This window comes from Rhinopithecus roxellana, chromosome 13 (assembly GCF_007565055.1).
Source record: "Rhinopithecus roxellana isolate Shanxi Qingling chromosome 13, ASM756505v1, whole genome shotgun sequence".
Lineage (NCBI taxonomy): Eukaryota > Metazoa > Chordata > Mammalia > Primates > Cercopithecidae > Rhinopithecus > Rhinopithecus roxellana.
Window position 1 is genome coordinate 86,793,480 of NC_044561.1, and position 15,403 is coordinate 86,808,882.

The 15,403-nt window shown below is 42.4% G+C and overlaps 1 protein-coding gene across 3 annotated transcripts in view; it reads left to right on the forward strand.

Moving 5' to 3' along the window:
* Positions 1 to 15,403, forward strand: part of KIF16B (kinesin family member 16B) — a 317,342-nt gene that overhangs the window by 79,147 nt on the left and 222,792 nt on the right. The window lies entirely within an intron of this gene.

Below are 15,403 nucleotides of genomic sequence, written 5' to 3' on the forward strand. Positions count from 1 at the left end.
TTTGCTGAGTTGGTAGAAAACCTCTGTCATCTATTGAGAGTCAGCCATACCAGGTTTGAGACAGAAATTCGAGTTTTGTGCTTTGGTGGTATCTGGCCGACTTTGTGCACAAGAAAAAAGAATTCAGAGGCTATTGAATGTGAGATTTGTTTTTGACATCTGTTGAGGTAAAACTTTCCCAAAGAACAAAAATCTCCATCTGATATTGATGAGACCAGATAGATAAGTCTTGGCCAGATGTCTTGGCAAAATCCTAATGTGGCTCACCTTCATGTGAGAATGGCACACTTAGTTACTGTTACACAGGGTAAATCCAGCCTTGGATTTGCAGGTGAGCTCTGCATCTGACAGCTGTTTCAGAGTGCAGGTTCAGCATTATGTAATGTTCTCCTTGCACCATTTAGGCAACTTGGCTTGCTCAGTTGTCAGAAAGATTGTATCTCATGACATCAGAGATTGTGCTTAAGTTTTAGATGGTGGTAGGTTGTGATGGGCCTAGAGATGGCCTTTCCAGCTTCTTCTGTACTGTAACAAGTGAGGGTTTCTGCATTCAGACTTTTCAAAATCTCCTCCTGATGACAATGATAATGTCATATTGTTTTGATATACTTCTGCAATGTTTCCTTTGTTGAGAGATTTTTGTGCAGGAAACTGAGCAAAGACTTCATTCACATTTCAGAATAGTCAGATGTGGAGTAAGTTCACCAAATATGTGACTTTGTTGTTGTTTAAGTTCATTCCCTGTAAGAAGTGTTGGTGCCTCAGTCCCTGAAGCCCAAGTCATTTGACTTTTCATGGCACCATGTAACGTTGCTCCAGAAATTTGTCAAAGAGGGAGGACTAAAATCTGCTCTATTTAAGGAACAAAAAGAAATCAAACTGTTGGCTATTGAAAAGTCATTAGTATACGTAGTGCACATTAGCACAGGAGGCAGTGCTGCAGGAGATGAAAAGACGGAAGCTCTGTCTTCTCTGCTGCTGCTGCAGCGTCCCTCCATGTCAATGTACTACGGCTTTTATAAGCTTTCTGGAAAGGGTATCCACGCGGAGAGCTATGACAGCCTGAACTTTTTCTTATGCTCTTTCTCAGAAGGTGATTTTGGGTCCTGAAGTTAAATCCTCCTCCAATTCCAATCCTTTAAAATAAGTCTAATTATTTTCTTTTTTATCACTTTTCATAGGAGAAGGGAAAAAATGTGATGCTTGCTAGGTGTTAAACATTATGAGAAAGGAGAATGCTATTTCAATGTTTTTCCCTTTCTCGACCTTATAAACCCATGTTTTAGACTTTTCTGCTGACATTTGTGCTGTAAACCTGTAGTCATTTTCTGCTCATGTTTGATATTTTAAGGGCTGCCTTAAACTCTTATTGGAAGACAGTGCCTGAAGACTAAGGTGAAGAGGAGAGCTACTCAAATGTTTTTTATGAAGACATTCTTTAGAAATTGATTGTTAGTTGATGAGTTTCTGTCTGTGTGGTTTGTGTGATCCTTTCCTGTATTTCTGCTGTTAGAGTTTTATATCAGTCAGTCATTGTTCCAGTAATGCTGCATAAAACCCACCCCAACTCAGTGGCAGTTTCCTGAGCTGTGTGCTCATATTCCCTGTTTGAGTTACGAGCCGTGAGTTTGGTTTTTTGGCATACATCATGAGGAGTGACTGTAGAAACCCCTTCTCATGCTGGGGCAGGAGGCTGAAGTCAGTAGGTAGGGCGAAGGTCCACTGAAGTCAGAATTACTTTTGAAAGTTCCTTAAATTTCCCTGGAAATCACCAGATCCTAAGCTCTTGGATACTCAAAAGCAAGGAGTGACTTTGTTCCCTTCTTTCTACACCTAGTCGGTGGCTTCCCTTGCCCTGGGTGAGTGGAATCCATGGTCCTGTTGAATGAAGGTGGAGGGGGAGCGAAAGACTGCTGGGTGGGTATGAGTTCTGACAGCAGGCACTGACTGCAGCAGAGCTGGTGGCAACATGGTCATCGTGGCTGGAGACTTGGGCTTTGATCTGCAGAACTCAGAATGTGGATCTTAGTCTTCAGTTCTCTTTCTGACTCACTGGGTCATGGCACTCATCCATAACTGCCACGTACCCTACTTCCCAGCTTGGAAATCACAGCGGATGGCAACCTCTTCCTTATATCCAAGTTAACAGAGGAAGACATCAAAAAGTTCTCAGTTATTTTGAAAGTAGTTGACAGTAGAACATGTGTTTATTTTAATAAGGCAGGTCTTAGACAATTAGGTAATGAGAGTTCTATTATCCTCTGTACTGTATTCTATGTCTCCACTCTCTCGCCCCTTAGTCTACCATCCTTATTTTTATTACTTTTCATTTTCTAAAGCCCAGATTTTGCCTGGCCCCTATAGGCACTAATCTCCTTGTTGGTGTCATCTGTCCTAGCACAGTTCTTTCTGTGCCTACCACCCCTGGAGTCCCCGCCCTGCCAGAGGGCCTGCTGCTGGTTGGTGTGCGCGCCAGGGCTTTGGGTTTCCTGGTGTCTTGTGGTCTTTGCCTGTGTTACTCCATCATTCAGGATGTGTCCCCTTTCTGTGCCTCTAGCAAAATCCACCTGGAAGCCCCCCTCCCCCGATCACTCCTCTTCTCCCCTACTTCCCAGTTACTATGAATTTTCTTTTCCTTTGTGCTTCTGCAGTATTTGGTTTTGCTTCTGCCACAGGATTCTTTGTCCTCTGAGTTAGGTGGTATTGGTTTCTTCCTCTTTCTGCCAACTCTTACACACAGAGAAACAGGAGCAGGATCTGGCCAAGGACTGTCTCATTATCATTCCGCGAGCCAGCTCCTAGCACTCTGCTTCTCATAGAGCAGGCATGCGGTGAGAACGTACGGGATTAGGTTAGTATCAAGAAACAAAAATAAAAACCTTGTATTAATCTGCTAGGGCTGCCAAAACAAAATACCACAGACTGGATGGCTTAAACAACAGACTTTTATTTGCTCACAGTTCTGGAGGCTGAAAGTCCAAGATCAAGGTGCTGGCAGATTTAGCTTCTCCTGAGGCCCTCCCCCTTGCCCTCCTTGGCTTGCAGATGGTCCTCTCTTGTCTGTATCTCCATATGGCCTTTTCTTATGTGCCTGCAACTTGGTCTCCCTGTGTGTATCCTAGGCTTCTCTTCTTTTTTCTGTGTTTTTTTGAAACTTTATTTTTGAGATGGAGCTGCGCTTTTGTTGCCCAGGCTGGAGCGCAATGGCATGAACTCGGCTCACTGCAACCTCTGCCTCCCAGGTTCAAGTGATTCTCATACCTCAGCCTCCTAAGTAGCTGGGATTACAGGTGTCCATCACCATGCCTGGCTATTATTTGTCTTTTTAGTAGAGACGGAGTTTCACCATGTTGACCAGGCTGTTCTCAAACTCCTGATCTCAGGTGATCCAATCGCCTCAGCCTCCAAAGTGTTGCAGGCGTGAGCCACCATGCCTGGCCTAAGCTCCTCTTCTTATAAGGACACCAGTCAGATTGGATTAGGGCCCATTCTAATAACCTCATTTTAATCCCCTTAATTAATTTTAACAATGAAAGGCCCTATCTCGAAATATGGTAACATTCTGAGGTACTAGTGGTTAAGGCTTCAACATGAATTTTAGGGTGACATAATCCAGCCCATAGCAACAGCCCTGAGCCATACAAATCTGATGACCTAGTGGGCAGAGTGACAGGGAGTGTGGTGCAGGCAGCAGTCCTGCCCCAGTTGTGCTCTTCGCTATGTTTTTCATCTTACTTTCTCATTCCTACTAGAAGGACTCTTGTATGACTGTGCATTTTTATTCTCGGCGGGAATATGGCTGAAGTTCAGCTCAGTCCTTCATTTGGATCAGTTAGATCCTTGCTGTTCAGAGCATAGCATGGACAGCAGCATCAGCATCACCAGGGAGCTGCTTAGAAATGCAGGCCCTCAAGCCCAGCTCCAGACCTCCTGGATCAGAATCCTCATTTTAAGAAATCCCCGGGGATCTTCCAGTTGATCTCCAGTCTGTACCTTCCAGATTGAGTGCTGATTTTTTTTTATAGACAGGGTTTTACTCTGTCACCCAGGCTGGAGTGCAGTGGTGCGATCTTGGCTCATTGCAGTCTCAACCTCCTGGGCTAAAGTAATCCTCCCACCTCAGCCTCCCAGGTAGCTGGGACTACAGGCATGTATCACCATGCCTGACTAAGTTTTGTATTTTTTATAGAGATGGGGTTTCACCACATTGGCCAGGCTGGTCTGGAATTCCTGGGCTCGAGCATTTCTCCTGCTTGGCCTCCCAAAGTGCTGGGGTGACAGTGCTGATTTAGACACACTGAGGAAATGCTGAGTGGTCTTAGGCTTCCTTGTCCTCGTACCTGTTCTCTTTCTCCTGCTCTACCCTGTCTCATGGGCTAACGCCTGTGGGCCACCCTTTTCTGGACTCCTGGATCCCTGTGGAGATGGAAGAGAGAAACCAGGCCCTCCCTGTTCAGCCTCGCCTAGCATCCCCAGCAGCAGGTACCTCTTCCCCAAGGCCCCAGCTCCCGCAGTGAGGACCAGCCCATTGTGGTTGCAGTTCTGCCAGGTGACATAGCCTTGTTCTCGGGAAATACCCCCTCGTGCCTTTGCCCCACTTGCCTAGGGTGATGCTGGTCTCTGCTGTTGCCAGTTTTTGGGTGACCGTACTGTTCCCAATGGCTTTCCAGCTGTTCCTTCAGCTAAGTAACCAATTCTTGGTGTTAAAGTCCCTTGGATTTAAATACTGAAGCAGTTTCTGTTTTGTGGTTAGGCTTTGTCTGATACATTTGATACCCAAGTGTGTTCCACATGCAGGCTCTGGACTGCACTGCGAGCACCTCAGAATCTGCTCTGTTCACATACGAAGCTCTCTTCTTGGGTCTTTCTGGTCTTTTTGTTAGGATGCTGCCTCAGTGTGATTTTCATCCTGGCTAAATTTATCTCAAACTGCAGTGATTCTCTTGGAACTAGGAAGTTAGTGTTGTGATAAATCTAGCCTTGACATCAATGGATTCTTGAGATCCTTCATATCAGTTTCCCTTTTGTGTGGCTACAATATTGTGCTGACTGCCTGGTGTTTGAAGTAGTTTACAAAGTGACTACTCAGTCCCCCTGCCCTGTGAACCTTTAGGCTTGGCTTTTACAAGTCCCCTATGTTTTATTGATAATGATTTTTCTGAAGTGATCCTTTAAGAGGAGGAATCCCTAGTTTTTTTCTCCATTCCTGTGTTCTCCTTCCTCACCGCAGTCTTTATGCCCTTTTGGGTTTATCTGTCCTGCATACATTTTGGTTTCTCTGTTCTAGAATTTTATGAACAGTTAAAGAAAAATGCTCAAGGTATGTCATCTGGCTTCCAAATAACTCCTTGAGCTCTGTGCTTCAAAATAACTCACAGACAGTTTGGACTGCAGCGCCAAGCTGGCAGCCCTTTGACAGATGGTGCAGCAGAAGGTAGAGCTGCCTCTGTGAGTGTCTGTCCAGAGCAGAGCTGCAAAGTGGTCCTCACAGCCCTCAGAGTACTCTCTGTTTAAATCCTTCTGGCATTGGTTATTCTTCTCATTTTTTAATCAATAAGGTCCCCCCCCTTTTTTTTTTGCTGAAAACATATCCTTTGATGGCTCCAGTGTCTGGCTGGCTTTGGTGTTTTCATGGCCTGCACAGGACTTTTGACTGTGGCGTGGCAGCGGGTGGGGAGAGGAGAAGCAGGCGCTCACGTGCAGATGCTTAGCTGGAGAGGCTTTTCCTTGGAAAGTGAGCAATTTGTATAAGTTGGATTGAAGTTGTTTTCTTTAGACTTTAATTATGTGGAATTATTAGGTATCTTACACACTTAACAATTAGTGTTTGTCGAAAACTGAATTTGGAGGATGGAGCATATTTGAATCCATGTGATGATGGGATCCTAATGTAAATGATTGAAGTTTAAGTTGCGCTGGTGTCCTGGTATTCCTTCTCTGGGGGAGGAGGAGAGGCAGGGTACTACAGGGCCAGGGCGGGGTGGGCAGCACACCGATGAAAGAGAACTTCTTACTCTTTCAAAATGTTTTGACTAACGAGATATAGTAAAATGAGATTGGGATCCTTTTCTGGCTTAAGATTTTCTGAGTTTAAATTTCATGGGGAGGTATGCTTTCAACCAGCTTATATCTGTTTTATAATAGAATCAATCCACTGAACTTTTTGTCTCCAGAAGATTATGGCAACCTATAAAAGATTTTTTTCTCTGACTGCCTGCAGTTTTCCATTTCATGGAGATGTGTAATGGGAGTGTAATGGATTCGGAAGCAGCTCTCCTAACTGGGGCTGTTGCTCAGCAGGCTCGTGGCAGGTCAGGTTTGTGGAACAAGTTTCCTGTGGTCTTCTGGACTCCTGTTGTCCAGGGCATTGAATCCTCTGGTTTCTGGAAAACCTACAGACAAAGCATGGGGGAGACAACATTTTTTGTGACCTCTCTCGTTTAAATGCAGTTAATCTTGACCTCTTCTTGGTACAAACATTGAACCTGGGAGTAGATCTGGGGGATACTTTTATTTATGGTCATCGATTTCCCCTGGATTTTAGATGAAGGAGGAGACGTTTCTTTCAGCCGTGGGTTACCCGCTTCCTTTACCCACAGCTCTTTGGGCATTTGATGCTTCAGATCATCACACATATTGTTTATAGTTAGTTATCGCCGCTCTAAAAATAGAAAGTATTGACTCCAGAGCTCATTCGGCTACGTGACGGTAATATATTGAGTTTCCAAGTGTTTATCCAAGCAGAAATTGGCTGCAGTGGTAATTTGAGAAGTCAGTGCTCTTTCCCCTTTGGTTTTCATTGTAAAAATCGAGTCAGTATGGTTCAGTGCCTGTGGATTAGTGCAGTCCATGTGTAGGTCATGCCTGTAGGATCTCAGTAAATTTCCTGTGAGATACATTTTTGTAATTTTAAAAAACTATTTTCAAACTTTTGAAAACTTTTGGGGGAAGAAGAGATGAGAGGTGGTGGGCATCCTTTGACATGCTGACCTTCTGATGAACTAGGATTGCTACCTATGCTGAGAAGGAAATTCCTAGCATTACTATGAGTTTGAAAATATTCTCCCCATAATAGAATTTCTTTCCCAGCTTCCCTTCCTTTCTCCCTCCTTTCCTTTCTCCCTCCCTCATTAAGCACATGTTTATTGAGAGTATCTTATGTGGTAGGCATAGTTCTGGGCACCGGGTATACCCAGTGAGCAAAACAAAGAATCCCTGCCCTCATGGAGATTGCATTCTAGAAGTGCTAGAAGACTTTTCCCCACAATTGGGTATTGTTCTGCAAAGCTCCCATGGTCTCATCTAGTCTTGTCCTCTGATTTCTAACCAAAACGGGCCTAAAATACATTTGTTGATACAACAATATCAGAGTTCGGCTCGCAGAATCTCTAATATTTGAAGCCTGAGATTATGTAAAATAAATAAGACTTTTTCAATTCTAGTATTTTATTAGTTAAATTTACTTAAGAAGATAACTTATGCTAAGTGAATTTATATACGCATGTGTATACTTAAGCATGTCTGCACACATACACGTAAAGCACTTTGAAAAGCCCTTGCAATATAGAAAGTATTCTATAAATTGACATCCATTAGGATATAAAGTCCATGAGGACACAGTTTCTGTCTGTTTTGTTTATTGCTCAGTAGATCTGAACACTGAATGGTTGGTTTCAAAGGCCCAGTGTGGCTGTATGTTACTGCAGAAGTTATATGGAGGAACGAGTTCCTGCATGGAATGACAGCTGTTCCTGGAGATGGGAGGGGATGATATTTCATCCTTCATGTTGTTGTAACTATCCATATGTTTGTCATTCCCTCAGTTAAATTATAAATTCCTTTAGGTCAGGGAAAACGTTTTGCTCATCTTTGAATCCCTTAAAAATTCTAGTGTCTTGTGCAGTAGCTCTTTATAAATAGGAAGTGTTCCATGAATAATTATTGAACTCAGCTTGTTCTTCCATTTTTGAGAAGTTTCAGGACAAGTTTGAGGTTTTTTCTATAGAATAAACTGCCTTAAAACCTAGTGGCTTAAACAGACTGTGATTATTTCCCATAATTTTTGTGGACCAGCCTGGTTGGGTGGATTTCTCCTGCCTTCACTCATGCCCTGGAGTTGAATGGTCTAAGATGGACTCACGTGGCTGGTGGCTGGCTCGATGTCAGCTGGGAATGATTTGGTCTTGTGTCTCTCGTCCCCATCAGTTTAGCTCTTTAAGTGGTGGTCTCTGGATCCTAAGAATGGCAAGAAAGGATAACCCCAGTGTCCAAGCATTTTTCAGGCTTTCAGTTGCATCTTGTTTGCTAATGCCTCATTGGCTAAAGGTTGTCATGGGTACAACCAGAGTGTAGGAGTGAGGGGAATACCCAAAGGAATGAGTACAGGGAGATCAATAATTCTTGTCATTTTTTGCAAAAAAATCTGCCACGAGCATCTTTTTTCCCCTATTTTCTTTGTTCCTTTGCCTTCTGCTGGCCCCAGTGGTTTACCACTGTGTATGTATGAGTGTGTGTTCCTGTCTTCCTATAGAAGAGAGTGTTGGAAGGAGGAAGGATTTAGGATCAGGGGTTGCAATGAAGATGACTTGAGAGTGGATTATGAGATATTATTTGTCTCTCTGCTTTAATTTGCAGACTAGCATGGATGATTTTGAGTCTGTCTGAACAAAAGCCACGACCAGTACCATCTCGTGCAAAGCCTTTTATCTTTTTTTAATGCATTTACATATACTATCTCATTGGCTCTTCCTTGATCTTAAAACAAGGGAAAAAAGATGTTACTGTATTTTATATAGTATGCAGTTGTTAATTTGTCAGCCTCTCATTAAAGTTAGACTCAGGCTGCTATTTTCTATCAAATTGTGTTCTTCCTTTTCTAAATTTCTGCTCTTGCAACTGTATTTTAAGATGAAAGGCAAAGTAATAAACAAAGTTCATTGTTCTCTGCAACTGGGACTTGATAATTAACAGGGGAGATGACTGTCAGTGCTGTCGCACTTGGCAGGGTCAGAGGTGAGCTGAGCTATTCGCAGAACCAGCTCTGATGTTGTTATTAATGCCAAGCCTACTGTATTTTCCATTGCAGTTCTCATCTTGAAGGAGCTGCTCATAAATAAAGGTATTCCAAGTATATGCTGGTTCTTACTTTTGAATAACATTTCTGGAGCAAAAAGGCTCAGAAATAATTCATGTGCACCATGTTAAATGTTGGTGCCATGTAATAAATTATTTTGAATGCATAAGGGATTTTCCTTCTGATCTTTTTCAGTGAGGCATGTGCACTGATGGGCTCTGACTGCATATTTATTGCTACGATCGGAGAGGAAAAGATTGACTGGTCATATGGAAGTGTGCTTTATGTACACTTGTACTCAGTGGATGCTGCATCTTAGGAACTTGGTTTAGTTGGCTAAGAAGCTTAAAAAAACGCAAGTTCACGACACAGATAAGTTGATTGTTTATGTCTCCCAGGAACACATTTAACTCACCTTGGAGGATATCTAAGTCTTGTGAGCTTGGAGAGGAGCCGGTGGTTGGTGGAGCAATAGTGAGCCAGGGAGCAAGGAGATGGTTTTCTGCCTGCCTAGACTAGTGACTTTTGTCTATGTGTTATTCTGGATCAATAATTTATGATTTTTCTGACCTCGGTCACCAGTCACTTTCTGTTTCTCAGAACCTCACTGCAAGATGCCAGCAATAGTAGTTCCTATCATATAAGGGGAGAAAGGAACACACACAGAGGCTGAGGACAGTGTCCAGCACATGGTCAGCACTGTGAGCATTACAGCATGTGATCCTTTTTCTCTTATTAATTTTGTTTACTCTGAATCTATCCGTTCTGATGTAAAGTTGGGTTACCAGTAATACCTATCTTCTCAGCTGGGCAGAAAAGAAATGAAATTATGTATATGGAAACTTTTTAAAGTATGTAGTTTTATACAGATACAAGCTGGTGTTACTTAGACATATTTTATCAGGTAGCTTTTTATGTTTGCCTGTTTACATTGAATAACAGAAAACCCAATTCCAAACTGGATTATATGGTACAGGGGTTTACTAGCTCACAGAAGAGTAATGGTGGAATGGAGTTTAGGCATCGTTTGATCAGGGCTCTGGCTCACCAGGATTCTTCTTGGTTCTACTTTTTGGTATCGACTTAACTCCTTAGGCTGTCTACCCTCAGAACGGCAAAGGGAGAGCAGCAATTACAGCTTCATATCTCCCTAACGCGTACCCAAATTCAAGGAGTGTGCATTCCTGAGTTCCCAACAACGTTTTGAACTCTGCAGTGAATGGTGCATTTCTGAACCAGTCTCTGGGGCCAGGGAGACACTGTATGCTGACTGGCTTAGGTCTAGGTTATCTAAACCAACCTGTGTGATAAGGGATAGTTTACCCTGATTGATTGAGATAAATCGGGGACTGCCTCTGGGCCCTTTGGAGTGAGGTCAAGCTCATTCACCGCAGCTTCTGTGAGCTGGGGTTGGGGGAGCAGGTGATTCTGGGTGACACCATTCACATATCCTACCATAGATAATAGAACTTGGGCACTTACTATAGTGTCATATATATTCAAGGCAAACAGGAGATGCGCATGAGTTGAAGCATTCTTTTACTTCTTGAGAGAAAATATTTATGACTCAGGAATCCTCTACTGAGCTGAAAAATTACGTAAAAGAGCAGCTGAATATCTGTACTGTGGTGTGAACATTCCCTAACAGGAGAGCCCTCTGTTTTCTGGTGTTAGAACTGAAGAATGGCGCACAACAAATTCTGTGTATTTAAAGTCATTTTCCTTTTCTCCTTTAGATTGATTACATGATTTAAAATGAGCTCCAAATGTGGGTGTGTTCTTTTCTCCAGTCTTTCACAGGTAGTTTTGAATTTGGCTCAATTTCCCATTGATCTGTTCAGCTTGATGTTTTCCATCCCAGCCTACCTCTCAACAGTTACTAGGAGCGACAGATTGGACTTGCCTTCCGTTTGTATCACAACAGCCAGTTTTCAGAGATTACTTTTCGTTAGCATCCTGGTTGATTTTGCCTTTGCATTATTTAAGGATGATAGCAGTTTCTCTTAACTCCAGGCAGCAGAGCTCCAGGCAGAAGAAGTGTTGGTATTAAGAAGTATGTATCTGTAAGTATCAGATTATGCTGATCAGCATAATTAGCTAATGGGCATCTACTGACAAACGAATAAGGGCCTAAGTTGCATGTGGATGTCTATCACCAGAATATTCTGATATTTCCAAGGAGGGAGATGGCTGTGCACTTCTCACATCTTATCTAGTACTTCACAGTGTCACCTTTGTTATTCTGGATCCAGCATTGTCATTTTTCTGACGGTGGTCACAGGTCACTTTAAGATGCAGACAGTAATTGTACCTGTCATACAAGGTGAGAAAGGAGTAGTGCGAAGTGCTGAGAGTGGTGTCTAGCACACAGTCAGCATTACAGTAACGTCATCCATTTTCTCCTTATTAATTTTGTTTACTCTGAACCTCCTGGATGTGAAACTTTTCCAACTAAAACCAGCCTTCCTAAGTTGTCTTTGTCAAATGGATGAGAGGAGTTGGTTCCAAATAGCTCTGAATTCTCCCTGAAAGAATCTATCACAAGAAGAGAAAACCAAACACCGCATGTTCTCACTCATAGGTGGGAACTGAACAATGAGATCACTTGGACTCGGGAAGGGGAACATCACACACTGGGGTCTATCATGGGGAGGGGGGAGGAGGGAGGGATTGCATTGGGGAGTTATACATGATATAAATGATGAATTGATGGGTGCTGACGAGTTGATGGGTGCAGCACACCAACATGGCATAAGTATACATATGTAACAAACCTGCACGTTATGCACATGTACCCTAGAACTTAAAGTATAATTAAAAAAAAAAAAAAAAAAAAAAAAAAAAAAAGAATCTAGCAACACAGACATCATGGAAGATGGTCATTTTCCTCTAGGTCCAGTACATTAAACATTTAAGCCTTTTTTGTTCTCGCAGTTAGAGTGAAAGCGTACTGCCATTCCCAGCAGAGTTGATGGAAGTCAAGCAACAGAGTTTGACGTGACACTTCTTTAGGTTGCTAAGTCCTGTTTCTCATCCAAAACCACATATAGCAGTTATTCTCCACCTCAGAAGTTGGTTTTTGGACAGGTGTGGTAGCTCATGCCTTTAATCCCAGCACTTTGGGAGGCTGAAGTGGGAGGATTGCTTGAGGCCAGGAGTTTGAGACCAGCCTGGGCAACACAGAGAGACCCTGTCTCTACAGAAAAAAAATTAGCTAGACAGGTGGCATACACCTGTAGTCCCAGCTAATTGGGAGGCTAAGGCAGGAGGACTGCTTGAGCCTGGAAGGTTGAGACCGCCGTGAGCTGTGATTACACTACTGCACTCCAGCTAGGGTGACAGTGTGAGACCCTGTCTTTAAACCACTTCCATACAGAAGTGGTTTCCACTCAGAATCACTGGGGATCTTTTTAAAAAACAGTTTTCTCAGCCTACTGCAGACACATGGAAGGAGAATGATTAGGGGTGTGATATCCCCAAATCTCTGTTTTTGACAAAAGTGTCCTGAACCTCTCAAGAGTTGGGAACCACAGCCCTAAAGCATGTGGAAGATCATCCCTTCAAACACATCTCTCCATGTTTATTGCATGGTAATAGGTTCATAGAATCAAATGGTTTATTTAACTCGGCATGTTTTGCAATCCCCAAATTGTACACTCATACAAGCATTTGGAGACACTGGGTGATGCCATTCAAAAAGAAATTTTAACTGAATAGATTCATTGTGTTAAATGCAGTTATTTGTTCATAGAACATTAAAAAAAAAAACCATTTGAGTTGGCTTTTGAGATTTAACGTACACAAAGTGTGAAGAGATGGTATATGCAGCTCATGAATTTTTACCTCTGTGTACCCCATGTAACCCACATCCAGATTAAGATGTGTAGACATTGCCAGCTTCCTAGCTCTTTCCTCCTCTCTGGATGTTCGTGCATTGTGTCACCTCTTGAGTGCTTATCTCATTTGAATGAAATACACAAAAGCCTTGTCCTTTTTTGAGTTCCTACTCGTTCTGAGTTTTCACATAATTAATTCTTTTGACATCTTGAGTATTTTATAATTATTTAAGTCTTATTAACTGAGGTGACCTGGATTTTGCCCTTGGGCCTGTCACGTACTAGTTTTGTGACTTTGACTAAGTTATATTCTCTCTGTTGGTCTCAGCTTTTTCAATCACAAGTGGGTAGGCTGGTCTAGGAGAACTCTGAGGATTCCTTCTGTCTAAGAAAGACTTGGATTCTTCCTTAGAAGGCTGTACAGAGCGCCCATGTCTTGGGTGCAAGGACCTTGCTGTGTTTCTCTGTCATGAAAGGTCTTCAATGAGGGCTTTCTTTTTGTCCCTTGTTTCTGGGTTTTGTTTTGAAATACTCTTCCTTTTTGAATATGCCCTTGGAGCCCAGCCTCTGTCTGGGCATTTATATATTACATCTATACCAAATATTATGCAAATCACGAGTACTGCTTGGCGGGTTTTCAGGAACTAAGCACACCTGTACATCCAGCACCCAGGTGAAGAAAAACACAGTGTTAGCACCAAAGGAGTCCCTGCCGTGTCCCCTTCTAGCAGTACTCCTCCTAGGAGGAGGATGTACTAAGGGAGATGTCTAACCTGAGGTCTGAAAGCTTAGTGTTGTTTAGTCTGCTTTGAACTTTGTACACATGGAATGTACAGAGCACAGTCACGTGTCGCTTAATGTCAACGATGTGTTCTGAGAAATGTGTCATTAGGCAACTTTGTCACTGTGCAGACATCATAGAATGACTTACACAGACCTAGATGGTATAGCCTGCTGTACACCTAGGCTATATGGTATGGCTCGTTGCTCCTAGGCTACAGACCTGTAGAGCATGTTACTCTGTTGAACACTGTAAGCAGTTCGCACACAATGCTAAGTATTTACATATCTAAACATAGGAAAGGTACAGTAAAAATATGGGGTTTTTATAATCTTATGGTACCACCATTGTATATGCGGTCCATCGCTGACTGAAACGTTATGTAGTGCACAACTGTATATTTTTTTGTTTGACTGGCCTTATTTATTCAATATTAATTTTTTTAAAAGTTCTGAGGTACGTGTGGAGGACATGCAGGTTTGTTACAGACGTAAATGTGTGCCGTGGTGATTTGCTGCACCTATCAACCCGTCACCTAGGTATTAAGCCCCGCATTCAGTGGCTATTTTTCCTGATGCTCTCCCTCCCCCTGCCCCAGCCGTCTCCAGGCCCCAGCATGTGTTGTTCCCCTCCCTGTGTCTTGTTTATGTTCACATTGTTCAACTCCCACTTATAAGCGAGAACATGCAGTATTTGGTTTTCTGTTCCTGCATTAGTTTGTTGAGGATAATAGCTTCCAGCTCCATCCATGTCCCTGCAAAGGACCTGATCTTGCTTCTTTTTATGGCTGCATAGTATTCTATGGTGTATGTTTACCATATTTATTCCATGTTATGTTTATGAGATCTACTTATGTCTTTGTACATAGTTGTATAATGCAATGTGGCTATACCATAGTTTATTCATTGTACTCTTTGAATTTCAGTTGTTTTCTGTTTTGGGCTGTTAGAAATTGTGCTGCCATGAATCTTCTTCAGCATGTCTTTGGTGAGTGTATGCACATATTTCTGTTAGGCGTATACATGGAAGTAGAATTGCTGGGTTATTGAGCAGGTATACAGTAGTCCCCCTTATCGGCAGGGGATGGATTTCAAGACCCCTAGTGAATGCCTGAATCCTCGGATAGTACTGAGCCCTATGTATACTATGCATATACATATGATAATGTTTCATTTATAAATTAGGCACAGTAAGAGATTAACAGCAATAGCTAATAATCAAATAATTGTAACAGTATACCTGCATCATTACTCTTGTGCTTTGGGGCCATGAACAATTAAAATAAGAGTGACTTGAATACAAACGGTACACCTGTTGATCTAATAACTGTCTACTAATAGTCTGGGGGAGATACAGCATGAATATGCTGGAAAAAGGGTGATTTGTGTCCTGGGCGAGAAGGTGAGAGATTTCATCATGCGACTAAGAACAGTGTGTAATTTTAAACTTTTGAGTTGTTTCTTTCTAGAATGTTCCATTTAATATTTTTGGACCACAGTTAACTATGGGTAACTGAAACCTTGGAAAGTGAAACCGCGGATAAAGGGGGACTATTGTATGTTTAGCTTTAGTAGACACTGAAAGTAGTTTTCCAACGTGGTTGTACCATTTGCATTCCCACCTGCTCTGCAGCCCAGTTACTCCACATCCTTATGACATTCACTGTTTTTTGTCCTTTTCACTTTAGCCACTATAGTGGGTATCTAGTTGTAT